The sequence below is a fragment of the Pteropus vampyrus genome, unplaced genomic scaffold (assembly GCF_000151845.1).
Source record: "Pteropus vampyrus isolate Shadow unplaced genomic scaffold, Pvam_2.0 Scaffold19, whole genome shotgun sequence".
Classification (NCBI taxonomy): Eukaryota; Metazoa; Chordata; class Mammalia; order Chiroptera; family Pteropodidae; genus Pteropus; species Pteropus vampyrus.
The window spans coordinates 5,010,919-5,030,484 of NW_011888800.1; the positions used below are offsets into that span (position 1 = coordinate 5,010,919).

At 43.3% G+C, this 19,566-nt stretch overlaps 1 long non-coding RNA gene across 2 annotated transcripts in view; it reads right to left on the reverse strand.

Moving 5' to 3' along the window:
* LOC111736264 overlaps positions 1 to 19,566 on the reverse strand; it is a 116,642-nt gene that overhangs the window by 95,424 nt on the left and 1,652 nt on the right. For both annotated transcript variants that reach the window (XR_002779142.1, XR_002779141.1), the window contains exon 2: positions 18,103 to 18,613. This is a non-coding gene — a long non-coding RNA (uncharacterized LOC111736264). The remainder of the gene's footprint in view (positions 1 to 18,102; positions 18,614 to 19,566) is intronic.

A 19,566-nucleotide genomic window follows, 5' to 3' on the forward strand; every position in this document is an offset into this window, starting at 1 on the left:
TGTCACAGCAAAAGAAGAAAGAAGCATGGAGAAATTATGCTCACTGTTCTCCGCTTTTCTCTAAAGTGTCACATGTGATTTCCACTCATATCCCATTGCCCTGAACTAGTAACGAGGCCCCACCTATTTGCAAGGTGGCTGGAGAAAGTGGAGAAACTGAGCAACATGCAGTGAGCTTTGCTGTCTCTGCCCACTCCCAGCACTAGCCGCTGGAAACTGCCTTCCAGCACTGTAATTTAACTAGTTATAATATTTTGATTAACGTCCGTCTTGCTACATTTAGAATTTGGGTGGGGGGGTGGGGGAAGAGGGCTCCTCTTTGTTCACCACAGATTTTTAATGCCCAGCTAGGTATCTGGCACAAAGTATACTAATAGAACTGTGACCTCTGTTGCCATCTGGTGGCAGTATATACAAATTACAGGAGCTGTTACTTTTAAATTATGTAGAGAAGACCGAGGACTCCGACTTTAACTCTTTCGAGGGGTGGGATGGGAGGAGGAGCTGCAAGCGGGAGTGTGTGGAAGTGAAACAGAATATTGGAAAAGAGAACTGTTCCAAGATTTTAGTAGGAAAATATTGTACAGCAAGAATGTCTGGGTAGTTCTGATGTTCTATCAGTTCTGACCCTGCCCCAGTTTTACCCCCTCCCCAATTTGGCTGGTGAAGAGCTTTCAGTGTAGCCTGGGTTTTCAGAGTTGTTAGGAGTCAAACTGAGTTAAAATATCCAATAAAATTTAAAAATCTACCCATAGCTGCTAAATCACTTGCAAAATGAACTCTTGCTGAAAACAGATAAAGCTAGAGACTTTTTTTTCCCCCTCTAGTACATCACTTAGTCAAGCTCCATGTTCAAGTGGCTTTTGTCAAAGCTGAAAACATTCAAGGTGAAGAACCATGTTAAGGAGCTTTCTAAAAAATTATCTGGCCCTCAACTTTGAGATTTCTGAGAAGCGCCAGGGCCAGCTGTGGCTGCTAACTGCTGTGCCAGATGAAAGCTAATGACCCCGGGGGCAGATGGAGGCTTTTAAAAAGCAAAGCTTAATTGAAAGTAATAGTGGGAGAGAGGAAAAATTGGAGAACAGTAATGGAAGGAGTGCATTAGCGAGGTTTCTACGCTCTCACTCCTGACCCAGAGACTCTGGGCTCTTCCCTGTAAATGGCCCCTTGGTCTCAGGAATCCATTATCTCCCCAGGATGCCCCATTATGTGCTTAGTGAGACAGAAACTGTGGTGCCCTCCTGCTGGCTCTGGAGAGGAGGAACCTGAGGCAAAAGACGTTTCCCAGAAAATAAGAAACAAAACTTAGTTAAACAGGAAGGAGAGCAGGAGGAGGCAGCGCAACCTTTTGACTGTACAGCAGGCTGAGAAGTCTGCTTTGTTCACGAGGAACTGATTAACTGGATGTGGGTAAGGTGGTGAACGAGAATTACAAATATGTACATACGCCTTGCAAGTACCATGTCTAGAAACAATAAAGAAAAATGTGTAAGAGAAAGTCCACTGAGGTGAAAGACTTTTTGGAATCAAGAGGGACAATCTTGAATTTTTAATGAATAATAACTCACAGGGGTATATGCCGGGTACCAGGCTAAATGCTTCTATATGGTTTATCCCTCAGTCCTCATGGGTACTTTCTGAGGTAGATGTTGCTATGATTCCCAGAAGGTTCTATAATTTGCCCAAAGTTATGCAGCTAGAAGGAGTGGTATCAGGGCTTGCCTCTAGACTGTTGTACCCAGAGCCCTGGCTTTCACAGCAGGTTTCTATGACTGACACTGTTCTTTCCCACACCCTGACACCTAGCTCCTAAATGCTAAACTAACATCACTAGTATTCCTAGGAAGTCATATTGTCTCTCAACGCTGCCTTCCCTGCACCCCCTCCTTTCTTCTTTGCCTAGTTAGTGACATAGAACCATAATCGACATCAACAAACCATGTTTATTCTACTGTGTGGGGGGCTGGGGATATAGCCATGTATAAAAGAGGGGTCTGCTGTCCCCAGAAGTGATATATTTGGCTAACCAAGGTTTTTCATGGCTGGTTCCCTAGATTGCCACTCCTCGCACCCTTCCCCCTCCCCCAACCAATTTTTCTTGGCCACACCCACACTTCAAAACTCTGAGCTCAAGAGAACCCAGAGAGAACAGCCAGAGGCCCCTAAGCCACCCTTTCCTGTGAGAAGGTTCTTAGAATTCTTCAAAGGATCTACTCAGCGTTATTGGGTTACGGGGTATGCTGAGGAGTGAAGACACCAAAGTGAAGTGTACCTTGTTAAATGAAATGCTGTAAACTTCTTGAAACTCAATTTGCTAAAGAGAAATTATATATTTTTTGCTTCGACCTCGACAGAGAAAGTGCATCATTTAATTTAGAGTGAAAAAGGTCAGCTAGGTTCTGAATTTTCCTTCTCACTATGAAGAAGAATTTGCATCTACAAACCCAGAAAAGATTGAGAGTGGCAGAAACTTTTCTGCTAAACTGTGAAGTGCATGCGCAGAGGCAATGTAGTGTTAAGAGGCCCTGAGTGAGGCGGGTGGGGGCTCAGCTGTCTTTGTATTTTCAGCACAGGGTAAATGTGCCCAGGCTGGCAGTTTTCTTGGAATCGAACATTAGGTCACTGTTAGGGACAGAATTCAGGACCAGGAGTTGGAAGACTAGGGCACAGGTTTTCTTAATGACTGACAATCTATGATCCTAAGCACATCATTTGATTTCTCTGCCTTAGTTTAATAATCCATACAATGGGGCAAGAGTGGTGTTATCCCGTCTCATGAGTTTTGTTAATTAACTAAATCAATCAAAAGTAGTACATTATTTCTGAAATATTCTGGTCAAAGCTCTTAGTAAACTCTGCTCAAAATCTTTGGCTCACAGAATAGTGCCATCTTTCAGCATGACATGCAAGTTCCTTCACCACCCAACGGCAAGGTCATGTCCCTTTGCACACTGTCAAGTGCCCTATGCTCACACCACGCATATCTATCTGGATTTCTTAATCAAACCCACTTCTTCACATTTCTGTCTAGGCCATTTCCTTTCTGCCATACCCTAAATTTCCTTGTTTGCTCTGAAACTGGACATTAGGTTTACACCTCCCTTCCCAGGTCCCTGAATTCTTCCTTTCTAAGCTGAATGAACTTGCATGAGTTATTTAGCTTATTTGAGCTTCAATTTCCTCATCTACAAATGAGGAAATGCAGTTATATTAGAGAATTTCTAATATAAAGGTAATGAAAAATATTAGTCATATGCCCAGCGCAGGTGGGATGTTCTGTTGGCCTTTCCTCTTGTGAAATTGCTTACAGATAGGAGTCTTCGGAAAGGATGCCTTTTCCAAAGGACATACCGAAGGATAAAGATATGGGTCATTGTATTCAATGGAGCCCATACAATGACCTATTTATTCTAGTTAGTCTGGGTAACAAGTATTGGTCAGAAAGAAAAAACATTGGGGATTGTACTGACATCTAACTCAAAACATGCATGCGGAATAAGGGAATGAGCTTCTCAATCAAAGCCCTTTGGTTTCTCAAGCCTTCTTTGTGGCTCACCACCTTTCCTCAAGTCTGCCTTCTGATTTCCCTCTTGTTGAACTACTTCTCTCTGCAGGAAACCCTGGGAAGATGACTGACCCTGGGAGAAAGAAACTCAAGAAGGAAAGTGGCAGCAAATCAGGCCAGGCCATCAGGCTGTGGAGGTGAAAAAGAAATAAAGGGAAAATCTTCTTCCTTCTTATAAGAAGCTGTAGCTTTAGGAGCCATGGAAGGTGCGAGGCCAGATCAATGCTTACTGGCTATCCATTTCTATCAGCCTCCATCTTGGCCACCTTTCTGCACAATGGTCCAGCACAGTCAAGGTTCTGTAAAGGTATAAGAGACCAGAAAAATTTTTCTTCTTAGACCTGGGATGGGATGCTCTAAGCAGAAAGGTAAACTCTCATTTCTTCCTCAGAAGAGCTCTCCTCAGTAGGGAAGATTTGACCTAATCTTCAGGAGAACAAGCCAAGAACCAGAACAACCTTAGCCCAGAGTTTGGGACCTTGTGAAAGCAGGGGGATGTGCCATGGGAGATCTATTCCATGCTGGTTTTAGCCCAAGGTGGAAAAGCACTGGAGCATGGGATGGTGGTGATATGGAACCAAAAGGTAGGAGGTCTATTACTGCCTACGTGATGGAAGAGAAAGTATTAGCAGCTCCTATTCTAGAAGCAGCTTACTCTCCAGGGGGGCAAAGGCACACTTTCATTGGGTTTCAGAGGGAAGAACTTTAGTGGCATACACATAAGGATGCAGGCTTGGGAAGCAGGGCAGAAAATACAAACTTGGTGGCCTTCCAGTATTGCCTAGATGAGTGTGTTTTGTACTTTGGAGCTTCACAAACCCAGAGTTAGGGAAAGCCATGACAAGGTGAGGATCTAACTCTTTCCCTCAGGCATCAACTTCAACATCCAGCAAAGTGTAAAAAGCATATTTTACTTGTGTGAACGAACATGTGAAACCATCAGGGGAAAAGCATGCTTGAAAAAATGGCAAGCATCAAGTAGATGTGTTTTAAAGAATAGCAGGCTGGTAATTGCAGACCAAAAAGCTTTTTCCTCTCCAGAGCCTGAACACTGATGCTGGCGGTGTCCCTCCCCCAGACAACCCTTGTCGCTGAGCACTTGGGCTTCACAACATTTAAACTTATCAGGGTGTGATCATCACAGCTCTTGGCAAAGCCTCCAAATTATACCTTTTATAATTTTGTTATTCTTTTTATGCCACAAAGTCTTATGCTGTGCGTTAACTTAAGGCAATTAACTTTATCAGGAAGAAAAGACTAACCTTGACTTTTTCCAGAAGTTGAAATTGTGGGATCAAACGCTGTTTAGTATCACCCTCAAGCGCCACCTTCAGGCAGCTCCTCGGTACTGTCATGGAAATTTCTAGCCGTCTCAGCTTTGTAGGTGAGCTGAAATGTGCACCACCTTTGTGTAAGGGATGTGGTACAAGAACCTTCCAAGAAACACTTGTATTCCCGGCAACTGCTTTTCACTAGAGATTTAATGATTTTATAACAACTAAGTAGTAAAAGGGGCCTTTTTAATGTATAACTTGGGGGCCTCAAATGGAAAATTACTAAAGACTCAATTCAGTTGAAAAACTGGTTAGACTCCTTAGTCACTGAGGTTACTGGCTAGATGAATAGATTTATTAGATATTTCATTAAAATCCAAGACAATCCAGAGTCCCTATTTTAGCTATTAACTTTGGTAACTTTCCAAACTTCAAACCCGGACTTTCTAATTATTATTATTTCTAAACCAGAAGCTGGCAATTAACTATCTAGATAATATGCTTCTTCATTTTCAGGTTCTGATTCTGATGAATAAGAGAAAGAAAAAAAAAATCAAAGATAATATGTTAACCTTAACAAACTACTTTTTTTTAGTCGAAAACTGTTTAGAAATTCAATGATCTGATCCAAATGCCCTCCCATTGTCCCTTGGACTCTCCTTACTCTATTGGTTGCCTTTGCGCTGGACCTGGCTTGACTTTGGGCTCTGCCACTTTCTGTTGGACTGTATCATTTAGGATCCTCTCAGCTGCAAGTAATGAAAAACCCAACTAAAACTGGCCAAACCATCTTTTACTAACTCATTTACACAGAAAGTCCAGAAACAGGGCAGTTCCAAAGTTGGGGTAAATCATTTGCTCGATAACATTTCAAGTATCCAGCCCTCCCATCTTTGTTTTCTCTGCCAACCTTAGTGTACTGGCATCTGTTCTTAAGGTGGTGTCCACAGTTCAGGCACCACCTCTAAGGGTAGCACAGCCTGTTTCATCAACACAATACATGCATTTTTAAAAGAAGGAAATGCTGCCTTGCTCAAAGCCCCCAGAACACTTCCTCTCCATGCTGGTGAGGATGGAAATGATCATTTGTAGTTCAGACGGGTGAGTCCCAGCACTGCTGCACATGAGAATCACTGAGGAGCATTGTAACTATTGAGGCCTATGACTCGCTCCCAGAGAGGCCGATTTAACTGCACTCGGATCGTTCTAATGTGCAGCTAGAGTTGAGACCCTTGGCTCAGTCTAATCACGATTCCCTTACCTGGGCTGGAGTAGGGGCTCAGCCTCCCTTGAGCTCCGCCCACCTGATACCTAGAATCAGGATTCTAATACAGAGAGGAGGTTGGGTGGAGATGGAGATTTAGCGGGCAAACGAGCGTCCATTGCACTTTGAGTCTTCTATTTTTTGCCTGGAAAATGAGAATCATGATGTGTCTTGTAGGGCAGGTCTGCAGGGGTTGCGGCTCAGAAAGCTATGAGAATTCCAATCTGACCTGCTCACCAGATCTCCAGACCTCACGGAGAAACCATTTTTTCTTTCTTCCTTACCCCAGTCCCCCTCCCCCATGCAGGACCAGGTCTCAGGGTTGGCTGGTGGCAGGGGCAAGACTGTCCCTCACTTCTCACTGCTCTTCTAAAGCTTTCTCTGTCTCCCTTTTCTCCAGGGAGTTTTATATCCAGGGAGCGGGGTGTGGGGGGGAGGGAACCAAACAGTTTTTCTGGCTCACATAAATTGCACCCCCTAAGAGTTACTTCTCAGATTTGGGGTGCTCCCCTGAGTGTCTTGAGTTGAAGATGTCCTGAAGGTGCAGACGTCTGGCACCTGGTATCTTTGTGGTATCCATGGATGCTCCAAGAGGTCTTCCTGGATGCTCTCTGGAAATAAGCTCTTTCCGTGGGGTTTCCATTCTGGCCCCAGAGGGCCCTAGTTAGTGCTCACTTCAGTGCGCTTCTTCTCTGGGGAGGGGTTGAGGTGGGAATGACAGAACACGGCCTTATATTTGACTTTCAGCCAAGTATAAGGTAAGATATAATGTGAAGTATAACGTAACAGCCATTTGGGAGGACATTCAAGCCCCGGTACCTAGTCTCACCTTCTCCTCCGGAGTCTTCATCTACCCAGGGGATTCCCGTGCCCCCCCACCGCCCGCCCCCCCGCCATCTTGCTCCGTCCCACAAGTCCGACTCCTACGGGAATTCTTAGGCCTTCAAACATGTACATCTGAATATGCCTTTCAACATTCCTTCAACAGATGTCTACTGGCTGCCAACTATGTGCCAGGCATCATCTGAGGCCCTAGGAATGCAGCAGTAAACCAGATGGATAAAGGCCCTGTTCCCACAAAGTTCACCCTTGTGTAGGGCGACAATAAGCAAATCTGACCTAAAGTGTCAGACAGTGACGAGAAGAAAACGAGAGAGGATGGCGGGATAGTGAACTCTTGGGGTGAATGAGCCACTTCAGAGATGGCATCAGGAGTCTCTGAGGGGAGATGTTTAGGATGAGGCCTGAATGCTAAGAGGAACCTTAGCCAGGCAGAGCTGGGGGAGGAATGGTTCAGACATAGGGAACAGCAGGGAAGGCTTCCAAGGTGGGAACAAACTTGGGGTGCTGGAGGAACGGTGAGAAGGCTAGTGGGCTGGAGCAGAGGGTACAGTGACCAAGCTCATGTAGAACTTAGGCCAATCCCAGGACATGACTGGATACCTGTGTTAAAGGTTCCTAAATGGTAATGTGACCATCAAGAAGTTTCCCAAATGATCTATGGCAGAGCACATAAGACTCTCCCACAGTGACAGTGCTGCCTAAGTCCACCTGTACACCTAAAAGGACCTCACCTTCAACCCCAAGGACAGCACCCTCCTTTTAATGTCACCCTGTTTCTGGTTCATTATAAATCTGTTGTTTTCTTAAGCACTTTATATATGAATCTCTGTCTCCACGACAGGACATAGAATTTTTCCCTATGCTCTGAGAGCTGTCTTACATTTTCCATTGATGAGAACTGGCATGTTCTGCAGTTTCGTGGGTGGTACACAGCCTTGCAGACCCTCTCAGCCAAAGAGTTCTTTCTTGAATTTCCTGAGTTGAAGATGGTCTGTGATGTGCTCATGATGATTAGCTTATGTCCCTAGCAAGGACACTGGGTCCAGGACCACAGTGAAGAGAGGATTTGTCCCTACTTCCCAAAGTCAGGTGGTTGAGATGATGTCAGTTTTGTGGTGGTGCAAAAATGTGGAGATCAGGATTCTCTTATGTAATGGTTTTCAGATGGTTGAACTATTAACTTATTTCTGAACCCACTGAAGCTGAAATGTGGGAAGTTGGTAGGAAAATATACAGATACACATGTCTTGGATATTTTAAGGAGGTGCAAAGTTTCCCAGGGACGTTTTACTAAAAATAGATCAGGAGCAAGAGGGAAATTATGTAACACCACTAACAGAAGCCACATCTGCCTACAATCAGCAATCAGAGACTGCAGCGGGGCAAATGACCCTTCCTGTTAATGTGCCTTTCTGCTAAAAAGCACCAGCAGAACTCTCTGTCACACTCCATTTGTAAAGCTAAAGTGTGCGTGTGATTAGAGACATCTATTCCTCTGATCATTGTAATGGTGCTCTTCAGGAGATGATCAAAGAGGAAAGCTGGCTCTCAGGTTTAGCTGGAGACCAGCGTCCTTAAATAGAAATGCAGAGACAGACCCTTAAGACCTAGGCAGAGCTGGGTGGGGGTGGGAGACCTTCAGAGGAACCTTGTCTCCCAAGCAACAGAGCTGTTGTCTGGTGCTTGTTTCCTCCTTGCTATCAGCTTGTTTTGTGTCACTCAGGGCAGTTGTCAGTGACTTAGCCCTGTAGAGGGGTATGGGAAAGATAAAAGGAGGAATGCCATGTCCATGAGGGCATCGCCCTTTAAAGGTTTCCCCTGCCAGCAAATTTTAAGTGGTAGGAGCAGAAATGACAACCACCACTGGCATTTTTGGTTTTGTGGGATGAATAGTAAAGAGCCATTTAAGTGAGAGGTACTGAGCACCCCTTCCTGGTAGCTCTTCCTGCCATTGGAAGTCTGGTTGGCCAGCATGCTGTAGACTGTATCTGGAAGACTCTGGATAAGGATGTGAGAGCAGAGGAAGGTGGAACACCCCACCACTTCCCTCTTATCTCAAGTCTGGCCTGGAGCAAAGATCCTCAGATGCTGTTGGCCAGGTGCTAACTTGTGCTTATTACGGGGGACTGATGACTCTTTTTCTGGTTTATCAGTCACTTTTGCCTTTCATGTCACGGTTTTGGAAGCTCTATACTCAGCTAGATGAATTGCTGCTTGGGTAGTGGCCAGAGTGTCAGTCAATCAGGGAGGCTCAAGACTAGAAGGAGCATGGAGGTGGGGGGGGTGGGGCGGGCGGAGGGGGGCAGGCCCAGGGCCAGGCTGATTGAGAGGCCGAACCACCTGGAGCTCCGCTGGGGGCTGTGGCCTCCTGGCTGAGAGCTAACCTCTGTGCTGACTCACCATGATTGTGGTTGAGAAAAAAACCAGCAAGCTGGTGGCTCTCATAAGCCCTGGAGCTACAAAATATAGGCCAGGGAACCTCAGCCGGAAGGGGCTTCCGCTAGTGAAAAATCAACCTCTCACCATCTCTCTTTTATGATCTGGAGCTACAAGGGGCCCTAGAGGACCCTGGGCATGTCCCTCTCTTGTCCCTTGAAGGACCGTAAAACCAGGACAGGAAACAGGGTAAAGGGCAGGAGCAGTATCTGTCTCCAGGCCTCTCTAGGATGCTGCAAGTCCTATCATGCTCTTATTGGTCTTTCTGCTATGGCCACACCTGGATCCAGCAGGTTCTTGTCTCCGTCCCTTGGAGAGCTTAGCTCCTGCTTCCCAGGGAACTGGAATGAACCTCTCCAGAGTTATGCAGCTGCACAATTTAGGGATGAAGGCTGGGGAGTCAAGTGGGATAGAGGGGTGACAGTGGGGGTGCGATCTATGATGCACTTTATTCCACCCCCTGGAATAATGCAGAGGAGCCCTGAGACAGGTGTCCCAGGTGCTGCACCCCAACCCAGCTTCCCTCCCCAGCCTAATGCCCCTAATGCTGACAACTTAAATCAGTGACTAGACTCTACCTGGCTTATTAAGGCACTAAGTAAATACTTATTGAATATATAATGGTGTGGTAGACAGAATTATGGCCCCCAAAGATATTTATGTCCTAAAGCCTGAACCTGTGAATGTTATCTTACGTGGCAAAAGGGATTTTGCAGGTGTGATTAATATCACGGACCTTGCAAAGTAGAGGTTATCCTGGATTATCAGGGAGGGCCAATTCTAATTACAAGTCCTTAAAAGCAGAAATGTGATTATAGAAGAAGAATCAAAGAGATGGCAGTATGAGAAGGATTCGGTGCCTTGTCGCTGGTTCTGAAATGTAAGGGGCTACATGCCAGGGCTAAAGGGAGCCTTCTAGGAGCTGAGAGTAACCCCAGCTGACAACCAGCAAGGAAACAGGGACCTCAGTACTAAACCCCATGGAACTGCCAATACCTGAATGAGCAAAGAAGTGCTTTCTCCCCTAGAGCCTCCACAAAGGGGTACAACCCTGCCAATCAATGCCTTGACTGTAGTCCAGTGAGACTCATGGGACTTATGGCCTGCAGAACTAAAACATAATATATTGTGTTTTAAGCTGCTAAAGTTATGGTAATTTGTTATGGCAGCAATAGAAAACTAATACAAATGGCTACAGAGTAGAATACATTTTCTAATCGAACATAATTTTCTTGCATCTGGCACCCCCAATTTCCTTAGTGGCTGCCAGTGGTGGAGGAGGCCTTTTTCATGGTTGGCTGGATTGTGGGGGTAGGGAGGGCATCTTTCTGGTCCTATATGCTTCTTAGAACATCTGGGTTTACTTCTTTGCTGGTGTCTGCTGGCGGCATCCACACCTGCCTGGCCCTGGGATAGATGTTGCTGGAGGCTCCCCACTGTTTTTTATCATCTCTGCTGCTTCAGAGAGGCAGCCACTGGCCCCTCACCGCAGGCAGGTGATCCACACCCATGCTTCATGCTCCTCTTTTCCTAGTACCCTCTCGGGGCTGGCAAATTGTCTCAGGTTCTAGCTAATGCCCCTGGACCAGTCTGGGTCCAAAGAAACTGGTGGACCTCCTCCATGACAACACTTGACTCCAAGGAAGCCCAGAAGTGGCTTCTGGCACCTCCCACCTGTCTGTGCCTTGCCCTCTCCTCACTTCCTGTCTCCCCATGACCCAGTGACAGACGTGTCTGTGGGAGCTGTAGCTAGGGGAGAGCTTGCAATCTCTCCGTTCCTCAGGTCCTTTGTGGGAGTCCTGCTGCCTTCCTTCCTTCTTCCCACCCAACTTGGGACAATGCCTGAGGGTTGATGTCAGTGATGGTGATGAAAATGGCAAGGAAGAAGCTGCAGGCTCCTTCTTGTTAGCTTTTCTTTTAAACTTTTTTCTCTCTCTCCCTGGTTCATACTCCAGTAGGGAGAAAAATAAGGAAGCCGTTCCCATTCACAAAGACTGTAATCCCTACTGTTTATTAACTCACAGATGGTGCAGTGTCCTCTTGCACTTTGGTTTAGAGTGTCTTTGTTTTTAGCGGTCTTTGTGGGGTTGCCAGCAAAGAAAGGGACATGAGTAGGTAATCTGATTCCTCATGTTCTTTGTATGCAAAACTTGAAACTCTATCATAAGCTTATGGGTGCATGTCATAACAACTGGGGCCTCAGAGGGACAGCTTTGCCCAGGGCTTGCTTCCCCAGGTCTACCTCAGTGCTCTTTGCTGTCACAGTACGGATTTACTTTGTCCCTTGATTCCTCTGGGCCTCAGTTTCCCTATTTTAGGCCAAAAGGGATTCATGGTATATACAAATATACAGTGCTGATAGAAGATAGCTAATGATTTCATTTGCGGTCTTCTCAAGTTTCATTGTTCATTCAGTTTTCTCAGGGTCTCTGGGTAGCCTACTGGCCCCACAAAATGTCTGGATTTGCTCTTCTAGGAGCCACCTCAGTTTTCTGTGGAGATGAACCGTGGCCCTGATTTACACTTTGAGCCCAGAAAGTCCCTTATCAAACTTTGAATCAGAACCAGCAGACTAAATGGAGCCCTGTGAGGTTCTTCTTGTGGTTCCCAGAAGAGGAGAACCAACCAGTCTTGGGTTTACAGACAACTGAGGTCAGTCCTTTTCATTCTGCCATGGCCCGCTGGCTTGGTTCTCCTCCACCAGGACCTCATAATCTGAGAAATCCCTCTTTGGGTGGCGAGGATGTCACTTTTAGGTGAGATCATCATGGGCAAAACAGAGCAGCCTGGTAAGAAAAGACTCCGTGTCCCAGATGCCGCACTAAGCTTTTTATGAGCATCGTCTCCCTTCGTCCCACAGCAGCCTGAGGAGCCAGGTGCTCTCTTCTCAGGAGAGGGAGGTGAGATTCCTTGAGAATCGACTTGGGGTCATGGCAACAGTCAGAGTGCTGGGTTTCAATCCCCCAATCTCTTACTTTGCGTAAGATACGTTAGCGCTAGGAGCCTTGGGTTTCTTATCTGTAAAATGGGAATAAGATTCCCTAATTCACAAAATTGTTGTGAAGATTAAATGAAATAAAATCCATAAAGTTTCTTGCACAGAATAGGTAATTAACACGTGTCCTCTGCCCCCGCCCCTCAAATGCAGAGCAAAATTTTAGCGTGACCCTTGGATAATTTGGGGACTAACAGTAATTTCAACAAAAAACATGTGGGCAATGTCCCATCCAGTGTTGTCTAAAGCCTCTAAACTTCCTTCCTCCCAGGAGAATTCAAGAATGGTTCCAGGGGCGAGAATCATGCCCTCGCCCTATTTCCCCTTTCTCCATTCCCGAGGGGCTGCGCTCCAGCTGTGGAGGGCTCACAGGAGACTCCTTTGCTTTTCAACACTATCTGACCTGTCTCCGATCTTATACACCTTTCCTACCGATTTTGTGGATGTAGTTAATTTAGCTTTTTGCTAACTTTTCAGTGAAATAACGTCTAATGGCACACCTTTTCATTTTCCACGTGCCGTACTCCCTATAACTCCATTTTTATCCAGAGCTGATTTGGGGCTTCATTTTTCTGCCAACAGGCCTAGTTAAGTTTTACTCCATGATTCATCTGGCCTACTTCACATCTCTTGAATGACAGCACCCAACATTATTAAGCTGCTCATAGTATCGAAAGTGAAACTGCCACCTAGTGGTCATTGGAGGTGTGACTGCCTTTTCATGAAAGAAATCCTGTTTACTGGTATCTGAAAAGAAAAGTTGATGGTTTTCTTTTAAATTAAGTTAGAAGATGTGATGTGAATCAGATCAAACAATGTATCTGCTTCAAAACCTTACTGGAAAGAGGTAAATGAGTATTTGCAAATTAAAATGAATAGTGAAACAAAAAATCAGATTGATGCACACTGCTTTGCCATCTAAGACACTACTTTTTTTTTTTCTTTGACTAAAGTTAAATTCAAGTGAAGTCCCACATAAACTAAGTAAGTAAACCAACCAACAAACCATCCAAACCGACCACCAACAACAAGAATGGCTGTTTTCATTTATCCAACATGTATCTACCAAGTGCTAGGCTGGCTCTGGGCAGCACTCAAAAGTTTAATGGGCATCGGAGCAAGCCATCACAATACATTGTGATGATTTAAAGTCGGGGAAAGGAGAATCAATGGTGCACCACAAAGAAGACCTGTTAACTCTGTAGAGCAGTGAAATTTGAGTCCAGTTGTTAAGGAAGATTAGATTTTGTCAGGTAGGAGGGATGGAGGGCCCGAAGGGAATTCTGCCTGATTCAAAGAACACATGCAAGGCCCAGAGGGAGGGAAAGAAAGGACCAGCTCAGGCGCTGGTAAAATGTGTAGTGTTACCAAAAATATAATTCATTCTAAAGCTTTGTTCCGACAATGTATTTATCGGCTACCTATTCCATTCAAAGTAAATAGTCAAAGGTATGAGACACCAAAATGTAAGACATGGAAGCATGTTGCGATGATGTCACTTTATAGATTCAAAGCAAACCCAATAAAAATTCTATTAGTTTTTTTTCACTTGTGGACATTGACAAGCTACTTCTAAAATTTATTTAGGAATGCAAAGAGCCATGAGTAGCCAAGATGATTCTTGAAAAAGAAAAAAAAAAAATTGGAAGGCTTGCACTACCAGGTATCAAGGCTTATAATAAAATAAAGGTAAAAGAATTAATCATTAGAAAACTGGCAGTATCCACTAAAAATGAGTATAGGCATACCCTCTAATCTAGCATTTCCACTCCTACATATACGCCCAACAGAGATGCATATGTATTTAACAGAAACTTATACTAGATCATTCAAAGCAGCACCATTCATAATAGCTCTAAATTGTGACTAGTAAAATAGCCAGCAGCATGGTAGTGTCTTCACACAATGGAGTTCTATTTAGCAATGAAATTGAATGATTTACAACTACATGGAACACTATGGATGCATTCCACAAACATAATGTTAAGAGAAAAAAGCCAAACTCAAAAGAATACATATTGTACAATTCCCGTTAATAAATGGCCAAAAGTGGCCAAAACTAATTGTGATAATTAATCGCATTATTAGCTCTGATTCTTTATCTTCCCTGACAATCACGCCCTTCGCCGTGTGACTGCAGGTCCTCTCAGGATGTGAAGCTCATTTCCCCACCAGGGCCAGGACTAGGGTGAGACAAGTAAGTCATTTACCCTAGGCGCAAAGTTTAAGGGGTTCTCAAAAACCACAATAGCCAAGAAAAGAAAGATTTTGATGCAGTGTTTTTAAAAAATCAAACTTAATGCAAAAAATCAACTTGGTGAACAAAATATCAAAAATTTCAATAAAGACAGGAGCTGCCCTGTACTTGCTCGACTCACTTTACTGGCCACACGCGAATCCTGGCTCTGTCAGATCTCATTTTGCATAAAGAGGAGGCTTGCATAATTCTGCCATTTCTTTCATCCTCTGCCATTACCATGGCTATGCTCTGGCTGGCCTGCTGGAGGACAGCTGTGCCCACCCCTAGACATGAGGAGAGCTCAGCCAAGATGAGCAGACCCCAGGTGAGTGAACCAGGAAGTCTTGCTTTTGTGTGCAGCTGACGTTTTCTGGTTGGTTGTAATGCAGCAATCGCCACGGATACAGTAAACTATGTAGTTAGAAGTCAGGATAGAGGTTGCTCTTGGGAAGTGGGTAATGACCTGAGGGGGGCATTAAGTGGGCTTCTGAGCTGCTGGTAAGTTCTGTTGCTTGATCTGGCCGCTAATTACACCCAGTGTTCAGTTTGTGAAAATCCGTTGAGTTGTATGTTTATGATCTGTGCATTTTTCTATATTTTTATTACATTTGAATAAAAAATTAAAAAAATATAGGAGACAAGGCCCCTACCAATTTTTCAAAGACAATTTAGCTGGAATAAGATATACAAAAGAAAAGTTACAAGCATCAGAGACTGAAACAAAAATTCAGAATAAACTGAATTCGAACCAGTATTCAGAATATCTGTGAAATTATTTATTTGGAACTCTACCCACTATTATTTACAAGGAAGCCCTTAGAATTATTTTAACCTCTTAAAACTATATTAGGCCCAGACAAAATCAAAACATAAGAATATTCTCTGAACCAGTATTTTATTTGCCTTAAGTTTTTGCTAAATTCATCTTTATATTTAGCTTTAAATTGGCCTCATTTCAATGAAAAGAATAATTATTATGATCACTGCTTTTTCAACCATATGCTTACTGATAATATGTAGAAGATCAGAAAGCATGGCTTTTCTATACACAGAAATTAGACATAATTATCATTCAGCCTCAATTGTTTGAGGACCACTTTATTATCTATTTGTTGTCTGTCTGTTGCCTGTCTGTCTACCTTAGGATTGACTCTGAAGTGGGTGGGAAGATCTTGTCATCAATTTGGTACCAAATAAATATGTACCAAATAAGCATATCTACTTTAAGACTGAGATGAAAGGGAGAAAGTATGTATCTAAATAGAACTTGTGATTTCTTCCTGCATCTTCCAAAGGAATAACATCTATTTGTTTTTCAAAAAGACATATAAACATTTATGCTGTGATCTTTCTGGAGAAAATAAATTTCTATTTAATACTAAATTTTCCCCCTAGTCCCGGTGCTTCCCACTCACCTGGTTCTGACAGTGTTGCGCCTAATTTTCTGCAGCAGATGAGGGCCAGGCACAGCACCAAGAACTTTACACGAATTCATTTAATCTTTGAAATTTCCCCATGGAGACATGCTATCATTATCTCCATTTCACAAATACAGATACTGAAACGCAGAGACATTTCATCACTTGCCTCAAGTCTCGCGGCAAGAACCTCGCTGAGCCCACATTGAATCCAGCCCTCTGGCTCTGGAGCATGTGCTCTTAATTACCAAAATCTGCTTTCAAGTTGTACCATGAGCTCAAAATTTCAAAGGAGCTGTGATAAATCCTCTTTTAAAGTTAATTCATTTTATAAACAGAGCTACCCTTCCCTAATTCATAGCTGGTATAAATCTAAATTTTTATGTACCTCGGCTTTGCTTGATGTGGGAAAGGGCATATCTATAGTATGAATTTATCAGTGAGCTCATTCTGAAACTAATGATTCAAAATGATCTTTTAAGAACAGGTATTTTAAGAACAGGTATACAATAAGGTAAATGTATACCTTATTGCCTACCGTCCTGTTTGATTACATCACACAATAAGCCTGTGTGGTGTTTTTTATTCACTGATAATTTCATAAATTTGTCTTATTAGTTACAGATGAAGGCCTTTAGGATAGGAATCAGCTCATCCTCCTTGTAAAGCTGCGGTACACAGCACACATAGTAGGACAGTGTGTGGTCAGAATATGTGCTTATGGATTGATTAATGGGACTAAATTAAATGTTTTATAGCTTAGCAGAGATTCTGGAGAGAAATGGAATAAAATAAATGAAAATGGTGTTCTGTGAAATTGACTAATTATACATATGCAAGTTACACAAATATTTTCATTGACAGGAAAACAACAATGATATTTCTGATTATAAAAAATTCTTTGTCTGTTTTGTCCCTCTATATTTCCTAGTTGTAATAGTTTTCATTTTCCTCTCGTCTTCACCTCCACGCATGAATAAAAGCAGAGTCAGAAAGTTTTAGTGGATCCCCAATTGTCTCTGCACATCCTTTCCTTTTTCATTGTCAGAAGGTGAGTTGTGAGCTCTCAGACAGGTGGCAGGAAATCTAGAGGTTTCCTCAAGTCTCATAATCCCAGCTCTGCTTCGTGCCCAGTCAGAAGGTGTTTCTGGGAAGACTGTCCTGGGCTCACATTCCTCTCTCAGTCATGGCTAAGGAGTCGCAACCAAAAAAATACTTGAGTTCACTGGTGACAACCTCTACTAAGGCCATCTATTATGTCCCTTGTAATTTCTACCATTAGGAATTGCATTTCCTGTTGTTTAAAACAAAGTGCTGGTTCTAATCAACACCTTCAGTGTAGCACATTCTCGCTCCTTAACCAAATCAGTCACCAACTTCTTTAAAAAATTTAGCTAACATTTATGAACTTTGCAGGCACAGTCCCACTCTAGGTGCATCAAGGCATGCGAAGGTGAGAGTGCAGATCTGTCCTGTGGATATTGGAATCTGATGAACAGAAAGTTGGGATACACACCACCCAATCAACTCTAATATTGTGATATGTGAACTCTGATGGGGATGTGAGAATGAAATAAACTCAGAGGGTGAGACAGACTAATTTTGACAAGGGGATATAGGGAAGCCCTTTCTTGGAAATAGGATTCATGGATTACTTTGAAGAAAACTTGCCTCCTTTCAATTCTCATCTTAGTTTTGGCATTTATTAATTCACTCAAAATTGCTGCAAGTGCTTTAATTAATCTTCCAGTTTCCAGCCTTGGTCCACTAGGAGCCTTCTAGCTCAGCACCACCAATCACCCAGACAGGTCTTGAGCCAGAAGGGATTTTTTTCCTTTGGATAACTGTGAGCACCCTAGTCCTCGTCATCCACAACATTTTTCTTCCTGGATTCAGACTTTGGTCAACATTAAAACTATCCTGACTTTCATGGTTCATAAGGAAAGGTTTGGGGGAAGAAAGCAGCCACAGATTATATACAAATTGGATTACTTGTTCATTTGAAAATAGTCTACCCAAAAGCAAACCTGTTAACTATAAGCAAACTTTTATAGCAAAGCAGGCTTACCTTTGATGATCTGGAGCTGAAGCCACATCTCTTATAAGCAGTGCCGGACGGAATGTAAAAATTTTGAATCTGTGTACCCTTCTCAACGAGATACACCTGTGATCCTCCAGTGGATCCCACTTGTGAACTCATGAACTGACAGTTGCATTTAGAATCACCTGGGGAGCATTTGGAACCTGCAATTTCTTGGGCTCCAGCCTTAGAGACTCTGTTGCAGTAGTTCTGGGAGTAGGACCTGAAATCTGTTTTTAAAAAGCTCTCCAGGGGAGTCTGTGTAAATCAGGTTTGGAAATGATGGTTGCAGGGACAATGTGATCGGCAGATAAAACTCCTGGTGATTAGTAATGCTGGATTAATGCTCTCAGGTGATTCCAACTTCCTGAGTGTCCTTACCCACATGATCTACAGCTGATTCAGGAGAGAAACAGAATTGTTTGTTGAGCCGGCTTGATAGCGGTCATCATGTGTCATTTGGGTGCACTTGGCTTGTTTCTGTTTGTCAGAATATTTCCTGTGAATAGAGTACACCATCATGAAGTGAGACTGCATACACAACATGTAATGTTAAGTGACATTAGAAAAAATTCATATTGTTGCCATTTTTATACATCCCGCTTTTCACATTTTCTCATCCTTTTTCATATTCCCATGACTATAACTGACACTGTACTTTTATCCTCCCGCTAGTAATCTACTAGACATTTTCTCACATTGTTATGAGAGATTTTTCATTTTCCTTTTTAATACCCGCATGTTCTTGCCAGCTTTTTGTGTACCTGGGTATATATCACATTGGTGAATTTTAATGTTTGGCAACAATCAATGTTCTGGGGTTGTTGAGATGGTCACACTCACAATTTTGTATTTCAGTTATAGTTCAGTGACACCATTGCTGGCTTGGTGCATTTTAATGGCCTACAGTAAGTCACTCTATAGAAGTGTTCAGCTGTTCCCTGACATTTCTCACTCTCTCTGTGCAACACCCAGATGGGACCAGGAGATGGTGCTGTGGTCCAACTTTTCCCCAGCATCATCCTGCAATGCAGGTGGTTTTCTGGGAATCCATGCAAAATAACTTGAGATAAAGCTTTAATTTCTTCCCTTTTGGGGCTAATAAAATGCTCACATCTGCATGCTAAATGAAATTCTTAAAATGAAAAAATAACTTAGGGCTGAAAGATGATGATGGACTAACTCTGAACCCTGCTCTAAAGCCCTCAGATCTGAAATTCACACTGAACTTGAACTTGGGGACTTAAGGAGTTTAGTATTTACTGGTAACTAACTGTTATTAAGAACGAGGTCAGAGAAAACTTTTGAGGAAGTCTGGAGACCGATCTGGGGCTTCTTGCTACTCTAAGAGCAGCACAGAGAAATGATTTTAATATAAGTGGAGTTCTAAAAATAAATATATTTCATGCTTTTGTTGGTTTAACCATGGGAATGTCAGGCAAAAATTGCTAT